Source organism: Sus scrofa, chromosome 3, assembly GCF_054392235.1.
Source record: "Sus scrofa isolate SSC_HxYL_T2T_F1_AM1 chromosome 3, Sscrofa_HxYL_maternal_Yorkshire_Landrace_v2.0, whole genome shotgun sequence".
Classification (NCBI taxonomy): domain Eukaryota; kingdom Metazoa; phylum Chordata; class Mammalia; order Artiodactyla; family Suidae; genus Sus; species Sus scrofa.
The window spans coordinates 45,053,999-45,068,167 of NC_139385.1; the positions used below are offsets into that span (position 1 = coordinate 45,053,999).

The 14,169-nt window shown below is 41.3% G+C and overlaps 1 protein-coding gene across 23 annotated transcripts in view; it reads right to left on the minus strand.

The window, feature by feature from the left end:
- The window catches only part of DNASE1 (deoxyribonuclease 1), a 61,843-nt gene extending 47,702 nt beyond the window's left edge, over window positions 1-14,141 (minus strand). For all 23 annotated transcript variants that reach the window (XR_014839539.1, XR_014839547.1, XR_014839541.1 and 20 more), the window contains exon 1: window positions 13,806-14,141. The gene's annotated coding sequence lies outside the window, so the exon portion shown is untranslated. The remainder of the gene's footprint in view (window positions 1-13,805) is intronic.
- Window positions 14,142-14,169: the final 28 nt, after the last annotated feature.

Below are 14,169 nucleotides of genomic sequence, written 5' to 3' on the forward strand. Positions count from 1 at the left end.
CCACTAGCCAAAGAAGGAATAATTTCAGCTCAATAAGGACAGTAACTTCAATGAAGTGAATGAAATCCATCAAATAATTTAAATCCATAAATTGATAATAGTATTAAAAAAATTGGTCGCTTTCTGAGAATGACAAAAGAAGCAATTCATTACTTTGAAAACTGAATAAAGAATCAAAGATTTATCCTGTCTTTCCTTTGTGAACTATACCACAGAAAACTCACATACTAGGAGATATGGGGAAGGCTTTCCTTATAAAATTATTCCAGATAATACATGAAAACAAAATTATAATTAGAATATCGCTATTATACAATCTCAAATGAAGCAAAAGATCTAGGCACCAAGCATCAATGGCTGCTATTATTTTTATTTATTTATTTTTTTGCCCACACCTGCAACATGTGTAAGTTCCTGGTCCAGGGATCAGACACACACCACAGCAGTGACGCCAGATCCTTAACTCACTAAACCACAAGGGAACTCCTGTTATTACCTTTTAAATTACCAAAACCCAAACATATGTCTCCTGATAAATGAATATAATACTATCTATAGTCTTTCCAAGGGATTAAATCCTAGTCTGATAAAGCCTCTGGATCCAGCTATAAAGTTGCAGGAATGATAGAGAACAAGGTACATGTCAAGTGTACTACAAATATATTAATAAGCAAAATCCAAAATGTGGAAATATCCTTCAGCAGATACATTATAAGAAAATTAAAGGGATTGAGGGGAATCATGTAGATTAAGGGACTGAGAAGACATACCAATTATTTTATTAATGAACAAGACTAAGCTCAGGGGGTAGAGGGAGGGTAGTAGTAAGACAGGCACGATGGTCCACAAGCTACATGAGGATGCGGGGAAGACAGAAGGGTCAACGGTCCAGAAGTTCCTATTAAGAACTTCCTATTAAGAAGTTCCTATTAAGAGAAAAGATGTAATAGCCAACTCCCAAAATATAAATCCCAGATTCCCTGGGATTTGGGGAAGGAGGATAATTTGGTGAGGCCATCAATTTATATTTGGACAGATCTGAGCTGAGTCCTGGCTCTCCTTTCCTAGCTTTATGACCGTGGGTAAATGATTTACCGTGAGCCAATTTCCTCATTTATAAATGAGTGTAATAATATTTATCTCACAGGGCTTTTCAGAGGATTAAGAGAGATAATGGTTGGAAAGGCCAAGAAGGTGTCTAGGGCATTACATATAAATGTTCTTTTCTTCCTAGAGGTAAACCCAGTATTTACTGGGGGCCAGTTCATGTTCAAAATTAAAAGGGTCCTTATTATTTGGAGTTCTGGTATAAATGTTTGTTACCCAGTCACATGAATGAGACCTAATGACGTGATAAATGATGTGACCAAATGAGTATGACATAATGTGATATTTTAAATATGATATGAATTTTCTGAAAGCAAAGTCATACTGATGAATTTTCCTCATATTTATAATCAATCTGCTAACCTGATGAAATACTTAATGGGGTAATACAGAATTTTAAAAGACTGAAGGAGTTCCCTTTGTGGCTCAGCGGTTAACGAACCAGACTAGAATCCATGAGTACACAGGTTCAATCCCTGGCCTCGCTCAGTGGGTAAGGAGCCGGCATTGCCATGAGCTGCGGTGTGGGTCAGCAGCTGCAGCTGTTATTGGACCTGTAGCCTGGGAACATCCATATGCCACGTGTGTGGCCCTAAAAAGACAAAAAAAAAATAATAATTAAAAAAAATTTTTCTTTTTAGAGCCACATCTGTGGCATATGCAAGTTCCCGGAGCTAGAGGTCAAATCGGAGCTGCAGGAGTTCCCATCGTGGCACAGTGGTTAACAAATCTGACTAGGAACCATGAGGTTGTGGGTTAGATCCCTGGCCTTGCTCAGTGGGTTGAGGATCCAGGCATTGCTGTGAGCTGTGGTGTAGGTCGCAGACGTGGCTTGGATCTCATGTTGCTGTGGCTCTGGCATGGGCAAATGGCCACAGCTCCAATTGGACCCCTAGCCTGGGAACTCCATATGCCACGGGAGCAGCCCTGGAAAAGGCAAAAAGACAAATTAAAAAAAAAAAAAATCGGGGCTGCAGCTGCAAGCCTACACCACAGCCCAGGCAATGAAGGATCCAAGCTGTATCTCTGATCTATGCTGCAGCTTGCGGCAATGCCAGATCCTTAACCCACTGGGTGAGGCCAGGGATCGAACCTGTGTACTCATGGATTACCTCTGTTTTATGGTATTGCTCTTACATTTAGGTCTTTGATCCATTGTGAGTTAATTTTTGTATATGATATGAGGTAAGGAGCCAATTTCGCTCTTTTGCATTTAGCTATTCTGCTGTCCTAGCACCATTTGTTCAAGAGATTATTCTTTCCCCAATGGATGGTCTTGGCATTCTTGATAAAAATTACCTGCCCATGCATATATCCAGATAAAACTATAACTGAAAGGATATGTGCACCTTATGTTCATAGCAGCACTATTTACAATAGCCAAGACATGGAAACAACCTAGATATCCAGAGACAGGTAAATGGATCAAAAAGATGTGCTGTGCATGCAAACACACACACACGCAATGCAATATTACTCCGCCAAAAAAAAAGAATGAAATAATGCCAGCAACATGGATGGACCAAGATTTTCATACTAAGTGAAGTTAGTCAGAAAGAGGAAGATAAATACCACATGACGTTACTTATATGTGGACTCTACCATATGACACAAATGAACATATATATGAAACAAAAAGAGACTCACAGACATAAAGAACAGAGTTGTGGTTGCCAAGAGGAAGGGGGAGTTGGGGAGGGAAGGAACGCAAGTTTGGGATTAGCAGATGCAAACTATTACATATAGAATGGATAACAAGAAGATACTACTATACTACAATATAGCGCAAGGAACTATATACAGTTTCTGTGATAAACCGTAATGGAAAAGAATACAAAAAAGAATATATATACACACACATATATATGTATATATATATAACAATGTCTTTGCTGTATAGCAGAAATCAACACAACATTGTAAATCAACTATACTTCAATAATATTCCATTCCACTGTTCTATGTCTATTCTTATGCCAGGAGCATACAGTATTGATTACTGCAGCTTTGTAGTATGGTGTTTTATTGTTGTTGTTGTTGTTGTCTTTTTTTTTTTTTTAAGCTGCTCCTACGGCATATAAAAGTTCCCACGCTAGGGGTCCAATCAGAGGTGCAGCCGTCAGCCTACACCACAGCAAGGTGGGGTCCAAGCCGCACCTATGACCTACACTGCAGCTCACAGCAATGCTGGATCCTTAACCCACTGAGTGAGGCCAGGAATTGAACCCACATCCTCATGGATACTAGTCAGGTTTGTAACCACTATGCCACAATGGTAACTCCCTTTGTAGTAAGTTTTTATTTTTTCTGCTTTCTAGAGCTGTACATATGGCATGTGGAAGTTCCCAGGCTAGGGGTCAAATAGGAGCTGCAACTGCCAGCCCACACCATAGCCATAGCCACATGATTCGAGCCACCTGCGACCTACACAAGTACATCTACATGGAATTTCCGTTCAAACTCATCAAAAAAAAATTAATAGAACACAAAGCAGCAGTGGTAGGCGGAAATGCAGCATAAAAGAATGACTTCTGTACCCTTTGACATATAAAGCAGTCATTTCCCCTCTGGATTTCAACAATTTTGGCAGTGTAGGAGATAGGATTATACGGCAGTAAATAAAAGCTTATATGACCAAAGAACAGAGAATACAAACTCTTCCCTTGTTCCATCCGTCCTCTCCCCAGTCCCTGCCAAAATAAATGAGAGGGGGCTGGGCAGGTTTGGGTTTTGTGATTTATAACCAAACCACAGACCTGGGAAGAGGGTCTTTCATTTCTTCCACGGAACTGTTTAAAACATTAACTCAATGAAAGATGCCAAAAGTTTCCCAAAAGGAAATATTACAGGAGGGTAAGGAAGTGAGAATTATAGCATATTCAACTTTTGCCTGTTTCTCCTGGACCCCAAAATGATCTACTCCAATGGGCTTGGAAAACAGAGCCTCTGCTTGGAATCACTCCTTACATTGTGTCTAAATTTTTCAATACACTTCTGCAACTATTCTTTTTTCTGATAATCCTTGTAAAGTTTATCAAACATAAGGATAACCCCGACCTTTTACTATATTAAATGTTCCTTCATGTCCCTGGCTTTAGTGTTCTGGCAACGAAGTTCTGCCACAAATGCTGGCGGGCAACAAACATGCAGCATTTCCACTGAAATAACATGGACCCAACACCACTGTTTCTGGACATTGTCCCTCATCTTAGTTACACTGGGTGACTCCGGCCTAATTCCAGTCAAAGAGTGTAAACTGCAGAGTTTCTGCTGGAACTAAGTCACAACAGGGTCCAGGTCAAGGGGGTTACCATGGTTCATCTTAGGTCCAAAAGAAAGCTGCCCCACAACTCTGTTCCTTGAAGGGAGGAATCAAGCCTAACTCTAAATTCCAATCATCCCTCCCTCATGTGGTTTTTGGCATCTCTCTTTCTTTTTTTGTGTGTGTCTTTTTTTAGGGCCACACCCACGGCATATGGAGGTTCCCAGGCTAGGGGTCAAATTGGAGATACAGCTCCCAGCCTAAGCCACAGCCACAGCCACAAGGGATCCGAGCCTCATTTGCAACCTACACCACAGCTCACGGCAATCCCCAACCCACTGAGCAAAGCCAGGGGAACTTGAACGAGCAGGCCATGAACCCAAATCCTCATGGACACTAGTCAGGCTCGTTTCTGCTGGGCCACAATGGGAACTCCTTGGCATCTCTTTTGTATTTAGTCTAAAGGATTTTCTCAGTAGGTATTGGTTAAATGAAATGATCACCAGTCTCTAACTTAGTGTGCATCAGAATCACCTGTGAAACTTTCAGAAGACCCAGGTGGGACCCCTCCCCAAGTTTTACTTAGTAGGCCTAAGGATGAAGTCCAAACATTCCAGTTTAAAATATTCCACAGGTAAACTGTGGAACAAATGTCAACAAAATAGACTGCAAACTATCAAAAAAGATATTCTACTCCAGAAGACAGAGAGGAGGCCACCGAAGAGACTGTAGGAGGGGCGATTACATGATATAAACAACCCCATCCCCGTGAGGTGAGCAGCCCACAAACTAGGAAGAAACTATATTGGAGAGGCTCACATAGGAATAAGAGTTCTGAGCCCCATGTCAATTACTACACTAGGGATCTGGCATTGGGAAAAGGAGCCCCCAGAGCATTCGGTGTTGAGGGCCAGCAGGGCTTGTGCGCAGGAGCTCCATGGGTCTAGAGGAACAGGAGACTGCACTACTAAAAGGCACATACAGGAGTCCCAGGGCAAAGCAGAGACTCCATTGGAATCTGGGTCAGACCTATCTGCATTGCTTGGAGGATCTCCTGGGAAAGCAGGAGGTAAGAGTGGCTTGTTGTGGGGCGGGGAGACACTGGCGGCTAAGGTCTCGGGAATAACCATCAGGGTGAACTCCCCTAGAGGTGGTCATTCTGGAAAAATCTGGCCTCACCCATCAGGGCTGAGAATCCCCAGGCCAAACAACAAACCAGGTGGGAACATACCCCCACCCATCAGCAAAGAGGCTGCCTAAAGACCCCCCCAAACACAGAGCCACCTCTATCACAGCCAGAGACAAAGCCCCAACCATCAGAGGAATAAGAACCAGCTCCACCTACCAGTGGGCAGGCACCAGTCCCTCCCACCAGCAAGCCTCTGTATCAACTTCAGCCACAAGGGGGCAGACAACCAGAAATAAGAGAGGCTACAACCCTACTGCCTGCAAAAAGGAGACCACACCGAAAATCTACACAAAATGAAAGGCAGAGAATTTTGACTTGATAAGGGAACAAGAAAAAAATCCCAGATAAACAGCTAAGTGATCTGGAGAGCACCAACCTCCATCAAAAGGACTTTAGACTAATCATAGTAAAGATGATGTGTGATCTTGGAAATAAACTAGAGGCAAAGATTGATAAATTACAAGAAACACTGAGCAAAAAGAAAATAGAAGATTTAAGGATTAAGCAAGCAGAGATGCAACATACAATAACCGAAATAAAAAATTCACTATATGCAACCAACAGCTGAATACAGGAGGCAGAACAATGCATAAGCGAGGTGAAAGACAGACTAGTGTAAATTAGTGATGCTGAACAGAAAAGAGAAAAAAGATTGAAAAGAAATGAAGACACTCTAAGAGAACTCTGGGACAATGTAAAACGCACCAATATTCATATTATAGGATGCCAGGAGAAGACAGAGAGAAAGCGCCAGAGAAAATATTTGAAAAAATAATAGCCAAAAACTTCCCTAACATGGGAAAGGAATCACTCATTCAAATCCAGGAAGCACACCATATGAAATAAATCCAAGGAGGAACACCTGAGACACATATTAATCAAACTGACCAAAATTAAAAACAAAGAAAAAATACTGAAAGCAGCTAGGGCAAAGATATAAATATCATACACGGGCACCCTGATAAGGTTATCAGCAGATTTTTCAGAATAAATGCTGTAGGTCAGAAGGGAGTGGCATGATATAGAGTAATGAAAGGAAAAAATCTCCAACCAAGATTACTCTTATCAGCAAGGCTCTCCTTCAGATTTGAAGGAGAAATCAAAATCCTTACAGACAAGCAAAAGCTAAGAGAATTCAGCACCACTGAACCATTTCTACAACAAATACTAAAGAAACTTCTCTTGGTGGAAAAGAAAAGGCCACAACGAGAAACAAAAATATTATAAATGACAAGGCTCACAAGTAAAAGCATATACGTATAGTAAAAGCGGGAAATCATCCACACGCAAATATGCCACCGAAACCAGAAATCATGAGAAGAGGAGGGTACAAATGCAGGATACTGGGGATGCACTTGCAATTAAGAGATCAACTACTTAAAGCAATCTCGTATACATATAGACTCATATGTTAAAACTTCATGGTAACTGCAAACCAAAAACCTACAATAGATAAACACACAAATAAGAAAAAGCAATCCAAACACAACACTAAAGTTAGTCATCAAACCATAAGAGAAGAGAACCAGAGAAGGGAAGAAAAAAGACCAACAAAAACAAATGCAAAATGATTAATAAAATGGCAATAAGAACATACATATCAATAATTACCTTAAATGTAAATGGACGACATGCCCCAACCAAAAGACATAGACTTGCTGAGTGGATACAAAAACAAGGTCCAAATATATGTGCTGTCTTCAACAGACACACTTCAGTTCTAGGGACACATACAAATTGAAAGTGAGAGGACAGAAGAAAATATTCCATGCAAATGGAAACCGAAAGAAAGCTGGAGTAGCGATACTCCTGTCAGACAAAATAGATCTTAAAATAAAGAATAAGACACAAAGAAGGACATGACATAATAATGAAAGGATCAATCCAAGAAGAAGATATAAAAAGTGTCAATATACATATGCACTCAACATATAAGGCAACTGCTAAAGATCTTAAGAGAAACTGAAATAACACAATTGATAGTGAGGGACTTTAACAACCCACTTACAGCAATGGACAGATCATCCAGACAGAAATCAACAAGGAAACACAGGCCTTAAATGATGCATTAGACCAGATGGACTTAACAGATATTTATAGAACATTCCACGCAAAAGCAGCAGAATATACATTCTTCTCAAGTGCACATGGAACATTCTCTAGGACAGATCACATTCTGGTGCACAAATCAAGCCTTGGTAAATTTAAGAAAACTGAAATCATTACCAAGCATCTTTCCTACCACAATGCTATATGACTGGAAATCAACAAGAAAAAACTGCAAAAAAACACAAACATGTGGAGACTAAACAAGATACTACTGAACAACCAATGGATCATTAAAGAAATCTAAGAAGAAATTTAAAAATACCTGGAAGCAAATGACAACAAAGACACAACAATTCAAAACCTATGGGATGCAGCAAAAGCAGTTCTAAGAGGGAAGTTTATAGTAATACAAGCCTACCTCAGGAAACAAGAAAAATTTCAAAGAAACAACCTAACTTTACACCTAAAGTGACTAGAGAGAGAAGAACAGACCCAAAACCCAAAGTCAGCAGAAGGAAAGAAATCATAAAAATCAGAGCAGAAAATAAATGAAATAGAAAGGAAGAAAACCATAGAAAAGATCAATGAAACTAAAAGCTCATTCTTTGAAAAGATCAAAACTGATAAACCTTTAGCCAGAATCTTCAAGAAAAGCGATGTCTCAAATCAATAAAATTAGAAATGAAAAAGGAAAAGTTACAATGGACATCACAGAAATACAGAAGACCATAAAAGACTACTACAAGCCACTACATGCCAATAAAATGGACAAATTCTTAGAAAAGTACAATTTTCTAAGACTAAACCAAGATGAAATAGAAAAGATGAAAGAACCAATCATAAGTACTAAAATTGAAAGTGTGAGTAAAAAAAACTTCCAACAAAACTCCAAGACCAGATGGCTCCACAGACAAATTCTATCAAACATTTAGAAAAGAGTTAACACCTATCCTTCGGAAAGTATTTCAAAAAATTCATAGGAAGGAACACTCCCAAACTCATTCTATGAGGCCATCATCACCCTGATACCAAAACCAGACAAAGATACCACAATAAAAGAAAATTATAGGCAATACCACTGATGAACATAGATGTAAAAACCTTCAAAAAAAATACTAGCAAACCAAATCCAGCAATACATTAAAAGGATTACACACCATAACAAAGTGGGATTTGTTCCAGGGATGCAAGGATTTTTCGGTATATGCCAATCAATCAGTGTGATACACCACATTAACAAATTGAAGAATAAAAACCATATGATCGGAGTTCCCGTCGTGGCGCAGTGGTTAACGAATCCGACTAGGAACCATGAGGTTGCGGGTTCGGTCCCTGCCCTTGCTCAGTGGGTTAACGATCCGGCGTTGCCGTGAGCTGTGGTGTAGGTTGCAGACGCAGCTTGGATCCCGTGTTGCTGTGGCTCTGGCGTAGGCCGGTGGCTGCAGCTCCGATTCGACCCCTAGCCTGGGAACCTCCATATGCCGCGGGAGCGACCCAAGAAATAGCAACAACAACAACAACAACAAAAAGACAAAAAAAAAAAAAAAAAAAAACCCTCCAGAAAGTGGGCACAGAAGGAACCTACCTCAACATAATAAAGGTCATATATGAAAACCCACAGCTAACATCATTCTCAATGGTGAAAAGCTGAAAGAATTCCCACTTAAGTCAGGAACAACACAAGGATGTCCGCTCTCACCGCTACTATTCAACATGCTTTTGGAAGTCCTAGACACGGCAATCTGAGAAGAAAAAGAAATAAAAGGAATCCAAATTGGAAAGGAAGAAGTAAAACTATCACTATTTGCAGATGACATGATACTATATCTAGAAAATCCTAAAGACGCTACCAGAAAACTGTTACAGCTCATCAATGAATTTGGTAAAGTTGCAGGATACAAAATTAATACACAGAAATCGACTGCATTTCTATATACTAACAATGAAAGATCAGAAAGAGAAATTAGGGAAACAACCCCATTTACTATCATATAAAAAAAGAATAAAATACCTAGGAATAAACCTACCTAAAGAGACAAAAGGCCTGTACTCTGAAAACTCTAAGACGCTGATGAAAGAAATCAAAGACGTCATAGATGGAAAGATATACCATGTTGTCAAAATGACCATACTATCCAAGGCAATCAAAAATTCAATGCAACCCCTATCAAATTACCAATGGCATTTTTCACAGAACTAGAAGAAAATATTTTGAAGTTTGTTTGGAAGCACAAAAGACCCAGCATCCAAAGTCATCCTGAGAAAGAAAAATGGAGCTAGAGGAACCAGACTCCCTGACTTCGGACGATACTACAAAGATATGGTCTTCAAACAGTATTGGTACTGGCACAAAAACAGAAATATAGATCAGTGCAACAGGATAGAAGGCCCCGAATTAAACCCATGCACCTACGATCAACTAATCAATGACAAAGGAGGCAAGAAGACACAGTGGAGAAAAGACAGTCCCTTCAATAAGTGGTGCTGGAAAAACTGGACAGCTACATGTAAAAGAATGAAAGTAGAACACTTCCTAACACCATACACAAAAATAAATTCAAAATGGATTAAAGACCTAAATATAAAACTCTTAGAGGAAAGCATAGGCAGAACACTGACACAAAACAGCAATATCTTCTCAGATCCACCTCCTAGAGTAATGACAATAAAAACAAAATAAATAGGACCTAATTAAAATGGAAAGTTGTTGCACAACAAAGGAAACCCTAAACAAAACAAAAAGACAAACCACAGAAAGGGAGAAAATATTTGCAAATGAAGCAAATGACAGGGGTTTAATCTCCAAAATATACGAACACCTCCTGTGGCTCAGTACCAAAAAACATACAACCTCATCAAAAAACGGGCAGAAGATCTAAACAGGCAATACAGATGGCCAAAAAACACATGAAAAGATGTTCAACATCACTAATCATTAGAGAAATGCAAATGAAAACTTTAATGAGGTACCACTTTACATTGGGCAGAATGGCTATCATCAAAAAGTCTATGAACAATACATGCTGGAAAGGGTATGGAGAAAAGGGAACCCTCTTACACTGTTGGTGGGAATGTAAATTGGTACAACCACTATGGAAAACAGTATGGAGATTCCTCAGAAAACTAAAAATAAAATTACCGTTTGATCCAGCAATCCCACTCCTGGGCACCTATCCAGAAAAAGCCCCATGACTCGAAAACATAGACGTACCCAGCTGTTCACTGCAGCACTGTATACAATAGCCAAGACACGGAAGCAACCTAAATATTTTCCATCAACAGAGGAATGGATAAAGATGTGGTACATACACATGATAGAATATCACTCAGCCATAAAAAGGAATGAAATAATGGCATTTGCAGCAACATGGATGGACCTGGAAATTATCTCGGTGAGTGAAGTTAGAAAGTGAGACAAACAGGAGTTCCCGTCGTGGCGCAGTGGTTAACGAATCCGACTAGGAACCATGAGGTTGCGGGTTCGGTCCCTGCCCTTGCTCAGTGGGTTAACGATCCGGCGTTGCCTTGAGCTGTGGTGTAGGTTGCAGACGCGGCTCGGATCCCGCGTTGCTGTGGCTCTGGCGTAGGCCGGTAGCTACAGCTCCGATTCAACCCCTAGCCTGGGAACCTCCATATGCCGCGGGAGTGGCCCAAAGAAATAGCAACAATAACAACAACAACAACCAAAAAGACAAAAGACAAAAAAAAAAAAAAAAAGAAAGTGAGACAAACATCATATGCTATCACTTATATGTGGAATCTAATGAAAGGATACAATGAACTTCTTTGCAGAATAGAAACTGACTCATAGACTGAAAAACTTTTATTTACCAAAGGAGACAGGTTTGATGGTGGGAGGGATGGGCTGGGATGGAAGTTTTGTAAACTTGGGTTGTGATGACTGTTGTACAACTATAAATACAATAAAATTTAAAAATAAACTATAAATTTAAAAATAAAATATTTCACAGGTAATTTAGTTGAGAATACAAGGTATACAGTACACTCCCTTCTATAAAGTACATTTGAATATCTTATTTTGTTTAAAAGAATAATATGGCCAGATTTGGGTTGGGGGGAGGCAGGAGAAAGGGTTTTCTTTCCCAGTCTGCTAAGAGATTTAAATCCTAATCTTTAGAAAAACACCCACCACTTTTACAACTGTCCACATCATCCCAGTCATGTTCCCATGCATTAATTTTGTTTTCCTGTATCATATGATGTTTTGCTATCTCAAAAATCTTGCCAGTTGTAAGATTTTTCTTCCCAGGACTAGCTAATTCCCAAAGATAGTGATCAATTTACTTGGGAGCAGCCTCTCACACTTAAACTCAACAACTCCTTTAAACTCTCACAGACCTAGTCAATATTACCCTGCCCTTAATCATCCCAGGCCAGACCACCCTTGGATGGGAAATACTGTTTGTTCCTGCCAGCATTTGTGGTAGAACTTTGCTGCCAAAATATTAAAGCCAGGGACATGAAGGAACATTTAATATAGAGACCATCCCTATGGCCTCAAGCCCCCCAGAATTATTCAAACTAGACAGTTCTAAATTGTTTACCCTGCTCTAATAAAGGCCAGGCTCCGACCTAGGCTCTCCCTTCATTCTTCCTTGTCTCCTGACCAAAATCTTCCCTGTGGGGCATGGCGTGCCCTCTGCTCTCTGGAAGTGTAATCAATTTTTTGGGAGTGGGATGGACTAGGAATTTAGGGTTAACAGATGCAAACTATTGCCTTTGGAATGGATAAGCAATGAGATCCTGCTGTATAGCACTGGAACTGTATCTATCACTTATGATGGAGCATGATAATGTGAGAAAAAAGAATGTATATATGTTATGTGTGACTGGGTCACATTGCTGCATAGTAGCAAATTGACAGAACACTGTGAAACAGCTGTAATAGAAAAAAAAAATCATTAAAACAAAGCAAACAGAAAATTTTTTTCTTTCAATAGCACTGGCTTCTCCATAAATTAAAATCCTGCTGGTATAAATGAGTCATTCCACTGCTACCACTCTTGTGCTGTCTACTTAACTGATCTACTTAACAAACCAACTTTGGTTTCCAAAACCACAAAGAAACACCTTCTGACCCCTTCTTATGGAAAAAGCTCCATGAAGTCCTATTACCATTTGAAACTCAACATTGATTGTTTGTTTGTTTTTGTCTTTTTGCTATTTCTTGGGCTGCTCCCACGGCATATGGAGGTTCCCAGGCTAGGGGTCTAATCGGAGCTGTAGCCTCCGGCCTATGCCAGAGCCACAGCAACGTGGGATCCGAGCCGCGTCTGCAACCTACACCACAGCTCACGGCAACGCCAGATCATTAACCCACTGAGCAAGGGCAGGGACCGAACCCGCAACCTCATGGTTCCTAGTCGGATTCGTTAACCACTGCGCCACGACAGGAACTCCCTGAAACTCAACATTGAGAACTAAATACCATATGACCCAGCAATCGCACTCTTACTAGGTATATACCCAAGAGAACTAAAAACACGCTCATACACAGATGTTCACAGCACTTTATTTTCTTTTGGCAGCACCTGCTGCATATATAAGTTCACCATCCAGGGACTGAATCTAAGCCGCAGCTGCAACCTATGTCACAACTGCGGCAACAAGCGATCCTTAACTCACTGCCTGCTGGGGACAGAACACGAGTCCCAGCGCTGCAGAGACAGCACAGATCCCATTGCGCCAAAGCAGGAATTCCTGTAAATTATATTTAAGCAAGGAAAAAAAAAAAAAAAAAGCCAAATGCATGGGCCTACTCCGTCTCCTGTATTCACTACTATCAGAAAGTGGGACCACATTCTACTCAGATGCTCAGGCCAGAAACCCACATACCCCCATCACTAACTAGGTCACGATAATTCAGTCGTCTTAACAGTTGTCCCTTCCCTCCACTCCAACTCCTAATTCAGGCCACCGCCATGTCTCGCCTGCGATACAGGAGCCTTTTCACCGAGGTAGCCTCTCCAGACCAATTTTTACACTGCGACTAGCACTTTCTTTAAAAACAAAGTCTTTAACGGCTCCCAGTGCCTCTTAAGGCCCTTAATACACTTCACAGTTTCTCTCAAACTTCAGCCCGAGCGAACCTCTCCGGCTTCGCGCCCCTCAAGCCCGGAGAGCCAGCCTCGGGGGTGGGCGTGAGGGGGGGTGAGCATCGCCTCGGCTTCGGCTTACCCTCGGCCCGCGCTGGGCAACCCGCCCTCCGGGCCTCAACCTGCCCACAACCATCAGAAGGACGCTCTCCCGCTGCGTCTGGCTGCGTCGGGCGCCTCGGTTTACTCGTCGGCTCGTCAGGCCGGTGCCCTCCAAGGGGCCGCCAATGAAGCCGCATACGTTTCCTGTGTGAACCGTGGTGCACTCAAACTTCAGCTTAAAGCCCAGGCAGGAGCCTAAACTCCCCCTGACTCTTCCTCAACACTTCAGAGTGCCTGGCGCCACCTAGGCCCGCGGCCACACGACCCTCGTGCACGGCACTCCACCTCCTCCCGCCTCGCGCGGTCGGAAACGCTCTGCTGCGCGCCTTGGCCGCGAAGCAGGA